General features: G+C 40.4%; 1 long non-coding RNA gene across 1 annotated transcript in view; it reads right to left on the reverse strand.

The window, feature by feature from the left end:
- Positions 1-223: 223 nt before the first annotated feature.
- Positions 224-14,954, reverse strand: part of LOC309632409 — a 238,085-nt gene continuing 223,354 nt past the window's right edge. Inside the window, exon 4 of the long non-coding RNA XR_014246898.1 lies at positions 224-4,798. This is a non-coding gene — a long non-coding RNA (uncharacterized lncRNA). The remainder of the gene's footprint in view (positions 4,799-14,954) is intronic.

Here is a 14,954-nt window from a genome sequence, read left to right on the forward strand (position 1 = left end):
GACCTAGCAGCTGTTAGTATCTTATTAATGATTCGTGGAATGGACCCTGGTCCATTCGTGGAATGGACTCTGCCAGGTTTTGGAAAAACAAGACCATTGGAACGTGGGCCCTCCACACTGTTTGAAACACAAGAGATAAACACTTTTTTTCACTGATGAATGAACTGAGAAGCATTGACATAGCCTAATACCTTGCAGAATTCTCTATGAATTTGTACTATCTACCTGGCCTCAACAGGGAGTATGACTTTTGAGAATCCAGCGTGTTTGGTGTCAGAGGCGATGGAGGCCACCTTGTCATGCACGCCCGCCATAGCTACGTACTTCCTGCAAGTCACAGCCTGGGCTGTGCTGCTGGCCTTTTTGTTTCCCCTTCAGCAAAATGATGAGAACAACTTGGAGCATATGGAAGCATTTCCACACTGCAAGTTATTCTGAGGGGGAAAAACGTGATCTGCAAATTCTGTCAAACGAAAGAGGCATTACCAAATGCTACTACGATGTTCAAACACATCCTTGTATGTCAGAAGTGTCCTGCAGATGTTTTGTTTTGTTTTTTTGTTCAAATCCTCCATGGCTGCCACTGAGAAGGATGAAAAAGTACAAGAAGCTCGTCCCCCTAGTCATGGCTCCAGACAGAGAGAAAGACCCTCTTCAGTGGCTGCTTCTGTATCCTCAGCCTCATCATCAAGGGGTGCTTAATTATCCTCAAATAACCACATGTTGCAAGCAGCTGGATACCAGAAAAAAGGCTGCAAGAACACAGTCGTAGACAAGATAATACCTGAAGATCAGGACAAAACAAACAACTTCTTGCGAGCGTCTCCGTGCCCTTGGCTTGTCTTTGTCAAGGCTGACAGGGAACATTTCCATTCTGAGGCAAGGATTCCCCACGGAGGGTTTGGAGTGGGTCTATTTGAGTGTTTGAACATGAATGGGTGGTGATGTGGGTAAAGGGAAGAATAAAGACAGCACCACTGTAAATGCCAGATTGATGGTTAGACAGAGGAACAGAATGACACTATTTCCCAAGAATGGATTCTTAACTCATTTCTTAATAGAATGAAATAGGATAGGGAAAATCCATTACAGGGAATATCAGTCCATCAACAGAAGATGGAGAGCAGAAAAAAAAAAATCTGCATTTGTTTACTGATGGTGGGATAGAATTAGTCACCTAGCAGTGGACAGAGAGACTCACTTTGTAGTAAGCAATGGAATCTTCTCCAGGATATTGAAAGGGCTTGTTTCCCAACAGATCTACAGAAGAAGAAAAAAGTTCTCCAAAATAAATGAAATTTACTCTTGTAACAGCTCTTTCCTTTTTGAAGCAAGAAGAATATAGTGTAAAGTAAAAATGGATAAAACTGCATCTATCACCCTGTAGGAGACATTCTTTTTGAATAACCTTAATAAAACAAAGGGAGCATTTTGCCTGTGTGTTTGGTTGTTTTAGACTTAAACAATATTTTAATTTCTGAGTGAAGAAGACACTGAAACAGAAGATTATATTAATAACTGGCAAGAAATTTGCTGTGAGTTATCACACGCTGCTAAATAGATTCAAAAGCAGATAAAGAAAGATAGCATTTTCCTTTTTGAAAAAAAGCTGATTGCAGAGTATGAAGTACAGTTAAAGCCTGCATAGGAGAAATCATTTCTATGTTACAAAAAGGAGAGCATCTCCAGGAGTGGAATATAACTTGGTCTAGAGTTTTCCTGGTCTTATGACTGCTGGATATTTATGTGGATATTAATTCTTTTTTTTATTTTTAAAATTGTATTTATTTATTTTTTTAGGCCACACCATGTAGCATGTGGGATCTTAGTTCCCCGACCAGGGATTGAACCCATGCCCCCTGCATTGGTAGCGTGGATTCTTAACCACTGGACCGCCAGGGAAGTCCCTGGATATTGATTCTCACAACAGCCCTACAAGATAGTCCTGTTGAGTGATACTTGATAGTTGAGGAAACTGTAGCTTAGGGAGATTAAATCACAGAACCGAGAGGCAAATTGGAGCAGAATTCTCACCCAAGCTGCCAGAGCCCAGACTCCCCATCCTGATCAACCAGTGACGCCCATCACAGGGCACTCCTGCTTCTTCCCAGTTTAGGGTGATTTCTCACAACAAATTAAAAAACATTGTCTTCATCTGCAAATATTTCCACCTAAGTTAAAAATAAGCTAACAGATTGCATTGGTTCTGGTACCAATTCCAACATGGGGGGTGGTTTCCTCACAACTCCACCAAGCAGCTCTTGGACACCAGCTGAGTGTCCAAGAATTCAACTCAATTCTGACACTATTCACCCAGAGACAGCATCAGATTCCACAGGTTAAGGGCTTGGCCCTACGAGACTGCCCCCCATCTACTTCAGACACCAGCTGCTCGTCCAGGTCGTCGCCTGTGCCTCTGGCCAAGTAGCTACGGATCGGAGGTTCCCCCGACCTCCCGCTTGGGTTGGATTAATTTGCTAGAGCAGCTCACAAAGCTCAGAGAAACATTTGACTCACTAGATTATCAGTTTAGTATAAAAGGATGTAATTCGGGAACAGCCAGATAGAAGAGATGCACAGGGCAAAGCATAGGGAAAGGTCATGGAACTTCTATGCCCTCTCCAGGCACCCACTCTCCCCATGAAATCCCAACCCTCTAATCGCACTGCTTGGCCCCAGTGGCAACTAGCCCCCATCCTCAAGGGGGGTCCAAAAGTCACCTCATTAACATAGCCAAAGACGCCTTTACCCCTCTCATCACTGAGGAAATTCTAAGAGTTTTAGGAGCTCTGTGTCAGAAATAGGAATGGAGACCAAATATATATTTCTTATTATAACTCACAATATCACACATATCAAAGAGAATTGATATCTAAATGAACTCTGGCTTATGGAAGTTCACGATGTTTCTACAAATAAAATGGTAACAATGACGGCTTAGCAAGTGAGACTCAAAGTTCCACCTGTCCTAAGCTTCACCCAGGCTAATTCTTTGCTTCTTTTCCTTTCCCTCAGATTCTTTCTGAAATCTGCTGCCTTCTGTATCTGCTTGATGCAGTAAAGCGCACTAAAACCGAAAAACAAAGTAACTTTCCTTGTGTTACGAATAATATGGATGGTTTCATTCCCTTCATTGTGTCTGTTTCCCATAAATTGGCTTAGGAGAAATGAATTTAGCAGGAGGAATGTCCATTGGTAAAACAGTTTAAAACGTATAAAAGCAAATTCAATGAGTACATTTTAAAATAGCTTCTGAATTTCAAAAAAAAACGCTTTCAGATTTTACATAGAACAAATGACCGTTTATGAACTAAGTCATGTCAGATACACTTGGTTTTCCTAAAATAAAGGATTGAGTTCAAGTTTACAAAACTCCTCATTTCACTTTTTAATATCCTCTTACCTTTGTGTAATTTCAAAATTTCTATAAAGTTTTAAATCTTTCATTAAGGTCTGATGATTTCATGTCTAGCTTATCATGTTAGACATGTTTTTTAATTTTTATTTTATATTGGAGCATAGCTGATTAACAATGTTGTGTTCGTTTCAGGTGTACAGCAAAGGCATTCTCCACTTTATTCTCCTTCTCAAGGCTAGATGTTACCATAATGGTTAAGAATTTTCTTTCAGTTCTCTGCAATATAAATTCTGATGCTTCTTTGTCGAGCTCTATCAGTGAATTCAAGTCTCAATGAATCTGCACCCGAATCAGAAATCCCAAACCTCTTTTCCAAAATTATTTCAACATGCTTCCTAATAGCAAATTTTAATTTACACAAAACCAGTATCCTGATAGCTGCCCACTTAGACCATGCCTAAGTATTCTTTTTGGAGTGTTTTTCAATGTTGTGGCTCCTAATATACACGTTTTTTCCCCTTCTTTCTGCAAATTATACTGATTCTGTAATGCCCAAGAAAAGTCTGCCTTTTCCTGGAAAACATTTAAACAATTCTGACTCATTTTCATCTTTCCTCTTCCTGAATTCCTACAGGACTCCAATGGTTGATTGGCATACCAGAAGGCAAATCTTTACAGACTCAAATTAATTGACAGCTCCATCTCTCGCCCTAAGGACAGTTATTGGGGTTTCTCTCTCCCCACCTCTTTTGTCTTCACTTCACACTAGGATTTCATGGCCAGGAGTTTAGTTACTTTACCGATCTTTTGTGAACTATAAGTGGGTTCAAACCAGTCCTCCCCAAGATGTGCTACTTTGGCATGTGGATTATTTTGAGCTAAAAGCAATGGAGATTCTGTGGACTCAAGAGAACCAATGCCCGTCTCTTAACTACCTAGAAGAATTTAAATTGGGGATTTTTCCTAGAAAAAGAGCTATTACCAGAGATAAATTTTATCTAAGTGGCCCCATCTATATGGCAGGACAAGCATCTAATTACCAACCATCTGCTTTTCTTATCATCCTGTGAATGACCCTCCTATCTTTGGAAGTCCCAGGCCCCTTTCCCATTCCTTAGCTCAGTATGGCATATAGACTTCATTTTACCTTTCTATCTTTGAATCTCTCATGTATGTGGGGTTCTCATATGGTTTTCTCCTGTTAATCTGTCTCATATCAATCTAATTCTTAGACCAGCCAGAAGAACATAGGAGGGTAGAGGAACATTTTCTTTCCCAGGCAGGAAATGTTAATATCACATATTTTGGTAGTAACAATACACCAATTTGTAGCAATTTAGTGTTGATTCACCAGTGCCAGACCTACCATCTCAAAGGTCCTTGAAGGCTGAGGCTTCCTTTGATGTTCCCCCAGAAGGACATGCTGGTTGAGTGAGAACCCTGTTGTAAGAGAGAGAAAGAGCCGTATTGTCTTTGAGGCAATGTCTGATGGCGCTAAAGCTGGCACAGCCTGACTCTGTTTTTTTTGTTATTGTTGTTATTTGCTTTTTGTTGTTTTCACTTTTTCTTTTCATTTTTTTTTTTGACTTTCAGAATCTGGGAGAAATCATTCATCCATATCTCTGCTTTTAAAAATAAGAATAAAGGTGATAGAGTTGAACAGAGTGATATATTTACATATATATCTATATATATCTATATATAAATATATCTATAAATCCTGTGGGACTGCACATTTGTCACAATGTGTAAAACCATCTAGATCAAAATAAGGAAGGATAATATAAATAAAATTCTGTATTGTTTTCAATGTGGTTATTTATTATTTAATAGCTTTGATGGCTTTAGTCTCTCAATATTCAACAGGTATGTATTAAGCACTTATGTGTACCATGCAGTTTTCTACGAACTTGGGGGTAGAATAGTGAAGAGACACATGACAAATCCCTTTTCTCATGGAGTTTATCTTCTAGGGAGGGGAGTTACACAACAAACAAGGTAGATAATTAAAGTGCAGAGCACAGCTGATGGTGGTAAGCGCTATAGACAAGAAGCAGGGGGATGATGTTGAGGAAAGACAGCTGCAGTTTTAAGGAGATGTTTGGGAAAGACCCTATTGAGAAGGTAATGTTTAATGAAGGTCCAAAATGGATGAAGAAGCAAAATCAGTCAATCCCTGAGAAACAAGCATTTTGGTAGAAGGGCAAAATAAATGCAAAAACTGTGATGCACGTGTCTGCCTACCGTAAGCAAAGAATCACAACGAGACCTGCATGGCTGGGGTGGAAGTAGTGACAGAGAGACCACCAATATGGAAGGAAACATAAAGTTAGAAGGACCAGAAGGTGTAGAGCCTCCTAAGCCACTGTAAGGTCTTCAGCTTTCACCTGAAAGAGTTGATAACCCACTAGAGGATTTTTGGTAGAGGAAAGATAATTGGGCTTAGGTCTTATCAACAGCAATTGTCTGGTTACTGTATTCAGAATGTTAAATAAAAATTAAATTAAAAAATTAAGATTTCAAATTTTAAGGACTACACTGGGTAAAGCAGTTGAGGTAAGGGGTTTGGGCTGGAAGACCTAGTGTAAGGGATTGAGGAATAAATAGAAAGAGTAGTCAATAACTTGTGTCTTACACACTTTAATCTTACAAATGAGCATTCTCCTCTATCCATCTCAAAATGTCATTCTGTGGTTGGTTATAGACAGTTGGGGGTACAGAGTCTAAATATTATGTATCTCAGTTTCATCAAACTTCTGATGTCAACATTCCACTTTCAGATGTAAATTTGGGAATGAGTATGTTGAAGATTAACATTTAAAATGAAAAGGAAGGAATGATTTTTATCCCAGCACTTGGTGGGAGGTATTACTACAAAATAACTGGATATTTGATGTGTTGATCGTTGTTAACTTTATTAGTGATAGATTTTTTTTTTTTTTAATTTTAGCGATTTCATGTATCTTTATTTATTTATTTTATTTATCTATGGCTGTGTTGGGTCTTCGTTTCTGTGCGAGGGCTTTCTCCAGTTGCGGCAAGTGGGGGCCACTCCTGATCGCGGTGCGCGGGCCTCTCACTATCGCGACCTCTCCTGTTGCGGAGCACAGGCTCCAGACGCGCAGGCTCAGTAATTGTGGCACACGGGCCTAGTTGCTCCGCGGCATGTGGGATCCTCCCAGACCAGGGCTTGAACCCGTGTCTCCTGCATTGGCAGGCAGATTCTCAACCACTGCGCCACCAGGGAAGCCCCTATTAGTGATAGATTTTTAAAAAGCATTTTTGTTTCATGGACTACAATTTAATTAGATTAGGCCAAGCGTTCCTCTATAATAAATGAACCAGTTCTTTGAGAAGAGGCCAATGGGGGTAGAATCTCACCAGTCCAGAATTTCTAAGGAGAAGGTTTTGGCAAAATCATTGTTAATCTAGGCCTTTAGATCCTCCAAACATGTGATGTGAGTTACCAGTGAGGGCACTAAAACTGTAAAGTGAGTTCATGGGTTTATCAAGTTAAATAAAGGTATTTATTGATTCTATAACTTGAGGGCTATGATGCCAGGTAGCTAATTGTTCTAATTTATTCTTCCTCAACTCTTCATCAAAATGTCCACGGAATCTACAGGGAAGTATAAAGTTGCCAAAGCAGAGACCCTTAGAGAACTTATTTATAATTTTCCCTCATCTGAAAGCAATTCAAAGAGTTACATGAGTAATGGATGGGATTGAAAACCTTTCTGAAGCTGCCACATGTTCCTTTTGAAAGAGAAGACATAAGAGGGCATCATGTGAAGCAGACAGGAAGGCACTCACACCTGCATCGCTGCATCCCACAGACATGAAACGTTAGTAGACCAAAGAGCCCTGCAAAAACACTCTAATCTGGGAGACAGCCACTCTCCGAGGCAGCCAGTGACAACTCCCCGTCCCCAGTTCCACGTCACAAGTATATTCCTTCCATTACCCATTTGGAGAGTACAACCCCCATGCATGCAAAATGGCAGAATGAGGAAGGGCATAGGCAATGACACATTGCTTCACGGAGTGAAAAGATCGTTGAGGTGCAGGTGGACACAGGAAGAACTAGAGAAAAGCATGGTCGGGAGATTGTAGTTGTATCTAACTTTTATGGCAAAGATTCATTCACTGCCCCCTGGTAAGAAGGAATAAATTATTTAATCAAAATGACAAGGCTAAGCTATGGGAGCAGAGGACTACTGTTATTTTAGCAGAGCCACGTGGACCATGACTCTACAGCTTTTAAATTGGAGTAAGACTTGGTAGAAAATAGGCTCCTTGGGGACTTCCCTGGTGGTGCAGTGGTTTAGAATCTGCCTGCCAATACAGGGGATACGGGTTCGGTCCCTGGTCCGGGAAGATCCCATATGCCGTGGAGCAATTAAGCCCCTGCGCCACAACTACCAAGCCTGCGCTCTAGAGCCCGCGAGCCACAACTACTGAGCCCACGAGTCACAACTACTGAAGCCCATGTGCCTAGAGCCCGAGCTCCGCACCAAGAGAGGCCACCACAATGAGAAGCCTGCGCACCACAACGAAGAGTAGCGCCCGCTCGCCACAACTAGAGAAAGCCTGCGCGCAGCAACGAACACCCAACACAGTCGTAAATAAATAAATGAATGAATAAATAAACAAATAAATAAAATAAATTAAAGAAAAAGAATATAGGCTGCTTAATAAGGAATAAACATCAGGTTTGCCTTGGATGGCCCACAGTGCCAACTGTCAGGAGGATGGAGGAAAGGTCTATAGAATTGTGAGAGGGAAGAGGGGACAAGTGTTTATTTTTTTTAATTAAAATTGATATGCTTAACAAAATTAATAAAAAAGAAAACAATTAAAATGAAAATAGAGGCACGGCACATGAAAACATATGTTAATGTGCCAAAGCACTTTTCAGAGGCAAATTGATGCCCTTAATAGTATCATTAATACAAAAAGAATAAAATAAATAAGCTGAGCATTAAATTCAAGATATTTAAAAATACACAACAAAATAAGCCTAAAGCAAATGCATCTAGAAAATAATAAATTAAAAAACTGATGAAATAGGTAATAGAGTAATAGCCAATTGGTAAATCTAGGAACTAGTTCTTCAAAAAAGAAAGCCAAACAAACTAAAAGACACATTTTGAACAAGTTTAATCATTGGGGGAAAAGAGAGAAAGACACTCAAGTAGCCATAATAGGATTAAAAAAAGAACATATACTATGAATAAGGGTAAAATTTTTTAAAATAGAAAAATACAATGTGAAGTTTATTATAATACATTTGAAAACTGTATTGAAAGGATAATTTTCTTGGAAAATGTAAGTCACCAGACAGAACATGAAGAAACAGAACATCAATGGGGCCAATAATGATGAGAAAAAAAAAAGAAAAAAAAGAGCTTGCCAAGAAATTATCTCCAAAAAACACCTCCAGGTTCAGACCGTTTTACTGGGGTATTCTTTCAGACTTAACAAGGAAGAGGTAATTCCCACACTTTTTAACTGTTCCATGAAAAAATGGGAGAAAGATTTCTAATTCCTGGTGAGCATAACTTATACTGAAAGCTGAGAACACACACGCCCCTGAAAATTAACAGAACAATATCAACATGGATATAGATGCATAGCAGTCAGGAAAATGATCAGAAATAAGATTTAATAATGAATTAAACGAACAGCTTCCTATGACCAAGTGGGATTTATGCCAGAAACCAAGAATGAGTGAGCACTACTTAAGCAATTAATAAAATACATCACGGGCTTCCCTGGTGGCGCAGTGGTTGAGAATCTGCCTGCTGATACAGGGGACACGGGTTCGAGCCCTGGTCTGGGAGGATCCCACATGCCGCGGAACAACTAGGCCCGTGAGCCACAACTACTGAGCCTGCACGTCTGGAGCTTGTGCTCCGCAACAAGAGAGGCCACGATAGTGAGAGGCCCATGCACCACGATGAAGAGTGGTCTCCGCTTGCCACAACTAGAGAAAGCCCTAGCACAGAAACGAAGACCCAACACAGCCAAAAATAAATAAATAAATAAATTTTAAAATAAATAAATAAATAAAATACATCACATCAATAGTCAAAGGACAAAAACCTCCTAAAATCATGACGTTTAAAAAGGCCATCAAAATCATATGTGTGTGTGTGTATATATATATATATATATATATACATATATATATATACACAAGATAGATGAAACATCATTTTAGTAGTACTTAAAAGTGACAAAGAGAAGTTCACTGAGAATTTGTGTATTAGAGAAATAAGCTTAAATCAAAGCCACTAATAATGGATGTGGTTAACCCTTTAAGGAAGTAAAGAAAAGGATTATATCTGCAAATATGTGAGTAAAGGTCGTGATGACACCTCTCACCCGCAATCAGAACAGTGGAGGATTTTGTGTTTTCTAGAGGGGGTAGGTATGCCCAGGACATCTCCCTGTTATTTTGAAAAATCTGAGTATGTGGCCCAGTCAGGTGGAAGGTCTCTGTCTCTCGGGGGGAACAGGGACCTTTGAGGAGGGCTGAGTGACTGATATTTTTGAAGGTGCCATCTGGCAAGCAGGAGAGGAGCTACGAGGACAGAGGATTTGGGGGGAGAGTCCGAGGGATCAGTGAGCCAGATCTCCTTCTATTATTCCTGCTGCTTGCTTAGTTTTCTCTCTTTTATATATTGGGGTCCAATTAAATATTGGAGTGAAGTCTCAATGCTAATTAAAAACAAACAATTTTGAAACTCACTCGTTCGTTAACCAGTAAGTCAGTACGAGCATTAAAAAAATTTTTAACACTTTTTTTTTTACATTTGAAAAAAATCTCAGCTTTTTTGAATTATTAGCAAACACACGTCCTGAAAACAGTTCAATATACAGCATTATTTTGGTGGTTCATATTTCAGCTGAGTGTGTGTGTGTGTATCTCTTAGTCGTACTCTCTCACACACACAGACACAGAAAAATCTCATAGTTTGTGAACTACTAGGCTCTCTATGAGTACATTTGTGATAATATTAAGAACCGATGCGTGGTTGCCAGGGGCCGTGGGTTGGAGCTGGGATTAACTGAGGGAATTTTGGGGGGGCTGATGGAAATATTCTAAAACTGGAATGTGGTAATAGTTGCATATATATGCAAATTTACTAAAACCCATTGAAGTGCAGATCTAATGTGGGTGAATTTTATGTTGCGTTTTATGTTGTGTAAATTATACCTCAATATAGCTTTTGAAAAAATGGAATTTATGAAATATATAGCAATACTCCAATTTTGGTGTGTAACAGGACATTTCTTCCAATTTATTGAGATATAATTGACTTATAACTGTGTAAGTTTAAGGTGTACAACGTGATGATTTGATACATGTATATACTGTGAAATGATTACCACAGTAAGGTTGGTTAACACTTCCATCACCTCACATAATTACAAGTCGGTTTTTTTTTTTTTGTGGTGAGAGCATTTAAGATCTATTCTCTTAGCAACTTTCGAGTGTTTAATATAGTATTGTCAACTGTCCTCACCATGCTGAATATTAGATCCCTGGAACTTATTCATCTTATAACTGGAAGTTTGTAGACTTTGACCAGCATCTCCCAATTTTGCCCACCCCCCAGTCCCTGGAAACACGGATTCTGATTTTTGTTTGGTTCTTTTTAGATTCCACATATAAGTAAGATCATGCAGCATTTGTCTTCCTCTGACTTATTTCACTTAGCAAAATACCCTCAGGGTCTATCCACATTGTTGCAAACGACAGGATTTCATTCTTTTTTATGCATGAATAATATTCCATTGTGTATATAAATATATATACCACACTTTCTTTAACCATTCATTCGTTGATGGACACTTCGGTTGTTTCCATATCTTGACTATTGTAAAAAAAAATGCTGCAAGAAATGTGGGGATGCATATACCTTTTTGAGTTAGTGTTTTCATTTTCTTTGGATAAATACCAAGAAGTGGAATTGCTGGAGCATATGGTAAAGTTCTATTTTGAATTTTTTGAGGCACCTCCATACTGTTTCCCACATCGGCTGCACCAATTTCCATTCCCAACAGTGCACAAGGGTTCCCTTTCCTCCACACCCTCACCAGCACTTACTGCGTTCTTATCTTTTTGATAACGGCCATTCTAACAGATGTGAGGTGATATCTCATTGCAGTTTTGATTTGCATTTTCCTGGTGATTAGTGATGTTGAGCACCTTTTCATACACCTGTCGGCCATTTGTGTGTCTTTGGAAAAACATCTATTTAGGTCCTTTGCCCATTTTTCAGTTGGTTTATTCAGGGTATTTTTGCTACTGAGTTGTCGGAATTCCTTATATATTTTGGATAATAACCCTTTATTGGATATGTGGTTTGCAAATGTTTTCTCCTACTCCACAGGTTACCTCTTGATTCTGTCGACCGTTTATCTTTTGCTGTGCAGAAGCTTTTAGTTTGATGTGGTCCCCCTTGCTGTTTTCATTTGTTGCTTGTGCTTCCTATTCAAAGTCCTTAGTAGCTTTTTCTTGCTTAAATACATAACACAAACCATTTTACTCTGCCTTTCATTCACTTTTTAAACTTTTTCTTTCACTGCCCCACTTCATATATTTTAGGCCTTAAATAAACTAAGTTGTTTACAATTTCCTTTACATGCCCTGCACTCTTGAGCGTGATCTTAGTAAACAACGTGGAATCTTCGAGCTGGAAATGACCATGGAGGTCAGTTCCTCTGCCTATTGGAAGGCAGGCCCCATGAACACCCCCAGCTTGCTGGTGAATACGTTTGGTCACATGAAGCCCACCACTTCTCAGGGAATCCGCGGGCCTACCTTAGTAAAGATCAAGAATGCAGGCAGACCAAAGCGAATAAAATATTGGCGCCTCACGATTGTGTGAAAGAACTGATTTCCCTACTTGCCAAATGCAACATTTGCAAACTGGAAGTCAGGATTTTAAAAGCTCTAAAAAATTTCATAGTCAGCAAAGCAGCAAGGGGGTGAAGTGTTTTGTAGAAAGTAAATCCTACTTTCCTGATAACTTAAGACTATTAATTTACCTTCAACTAATAACTTTCTGAAGCTCACTCATAGATGAATTAAGGGATAATAGATTCTCTTTTTATTCCATCTAAAAACCACTTGTATGCTCTTTCCTCAGTCTCAAATAGTTAGGATCGAGTATCTCTTTTGAAGAGTACAATGCTTCACCACTAAGCAGTGAGGTGAAGACTGTGTCAAATACGGAACAGTGGCAGATATAAATTAAATTCTATTTTACTCTGCATCTTGACCTGGTTATGTGATTTAGATTTTCCCCATCCGGAAAGTGGGAGGAATACTACCTTCCTGGAGCCTTGTGGTGACGATCAGTGACACTCTGTAGAAAGCATCTACCATGATGCCCAGTTCATTGGCATCCAAAAATTGAGGCCCATTCCTATAGATAATCCATCCCTTATGCTCTCACTTTTAGTGCTTTTTTTTTTTCCTGTTTGAGAGACTCTGGTTTTCATAGCCCTCTGTAATCTGGAAATCCCTGACGTAGGCAGTGTGATTTTCTACAGCTTTCCCCGTTGAATCCCGGGTTCCCACCGCTGAGGCTCCCCACTGCAAGATGGTTCTCTGCCCTTTGTTCATGTGCTGTACAGTACAGCACCAAAGTCCACCGGGACGTCCACCCTCCAAACTGCAAGATGGTGCTCTGCCCTTTGTTCATGTGCTGTACAGTACAGCACCAAAGCCCACCGGGACGTCCACCCTCCAAACTCATTGTCTGAAACCCACCCCCATCTTTCAAGGCCCACTTCAGGAGGTTTCGCCTGGGCGGCCACCTATACGCTCTTAGACAAACAGGGCCCAAGGATCTCAAGAGGCACCAAGCAGAAGTCTGACATGGAGGTGGGAGCCAGGATTTGTTCACTCACTCATTCATTCATTCATTCATTCAATACGTATTTGAGGAATCTTACTGCTTGCCTGGCATTATTCTAGGCATTGGGATACAGCAGTGAATTAAACCAGCAAAACCCCTGCTGTTATGGAATTACTTTCTTTGCCTACCACGCTACCGCGAGGAGAACAACAAAAGAATAAGATTAAAAAGTAAAATATATATTTTCTTCAATGGTTAGGGTCCATAAGAGAAAAATAAAAGTAGGAGAGGGTGCAGGGAACAGGAAGGGTGGCAGCTGCAATTGTAGACGGGCAGCCAGGAAAAACGTGGAGAAGGTGTTGACTGGGTAAAGATTCAGGGATGGGAAGGAGGGAGTCAGAGATACATGGAGGAAAAGCACTCCCTGAGGCAGAGCCTGGAAAATTCTGGAGAGGGCAAGGAGCCCAGGGTGGCTGGAACAGAGCAAGAGGGCTGAGCGGGAAGGCACGAGGTCAGAGAGCTAAAGGGGTAGAGGGGGTGCACCTGGGACGCCACTGGCAAGATTTTGGCTTCCGTTCTGAGAGATACGAGAGGCCATTGGAGAATTCTGAGCAGAGAGGGGTGGTCTGACACACTTTTTTTTTTTTTTTTTTTTTTGGTAACAGCTTTATTGAGCTACCACTGATATAACCTGCAATTCACCCATTGAAAATGTACAGTTCAGTGGTTTTTAGTGTATTCACAGGGTTGTGCAACCATCACCACAACCGATTTTATAACGGTTTCATCATCCCCAAAAGAAAGACTGAACCCTTTAAGCAGTGGCTCTCCAATCCTCCTGTCCTCCTGCACTCCAGCCCTAGGCCACCACTAACCTACTTTCCATCTCTATACGTCTGCCTGTTCTGGACTTTTCATATAAATGACATCATGTAATATTTATCCTTAGGTGTCTGGCTTCCATTTAACAAGGTCTTCAAGGCCTGTCCATGTTGTAATATGCATCAGTACTTCATTCCTGTTTCTCGCCAAATAATATTTCACTGTGTAGATCTACCACATTTTATTTATCCATTCATAAATTGATGGACATTTGAGCCATTTCTGCTTTTTTTTGGCTAGTATAAATAACGCTGCTATGAACATTGGCATGCAACTTTTTGTGTGGATATATGTTTATAGTCCTCTTGGCTATATACCCAGGGGTGAAATTGCTGGATCAAACGGTACCTCTGTGTTTTACCTTTAGAGGAAATGACAGACTGTCTTCCAAAATCGCTGCAGTTCCCACCAGCAGTGTGTGAGTGTTCTGATTTCCTACGTTCTCGCCAACACTTGTTATTATCTGTCTTTTTGAGTCCATTTATCAGTTGGTTTACTTCTGGAACATTCACAGCAGGGTAGACTCCCGAAGCTAGCTTTTCCTTTGTTGGGGTGGTCAGTGAGCTGGGTATTTTCGGTTTGCCCCTCCAGATCCTTCTCTGACACACTTTTAACGAGGTCTTTCTCCTGCTGTGCCTAGAACAGATTGCAGGGGGGTGTGGCCCCCCATGAACCGTGCCCCCAGCAACCGTACCCTTTCGTAAGCCCCTCCCACACTGAATGTGGGCCTGCCTTGTGACTGACTTTCACCGAAGTATTGATGTGCTTATGAAAAGCTGGCAGCTTCTACATCGGCAACTTTAGGGGCCCTAAGACTCCATGTTAAGAGTTGGGCTGCC

This window comes from Balaenoptera borealis (assembly GCF_965194805.1).
Source record: "Balaenoptera borealis genome assembly, chromosome: 7".
NCBI lineage: Eukaryota > Metazoa > Chordata > Mammalia > Artiodactyla > Balaenopteridae > Balaenoptera > Balaenoptera borealis.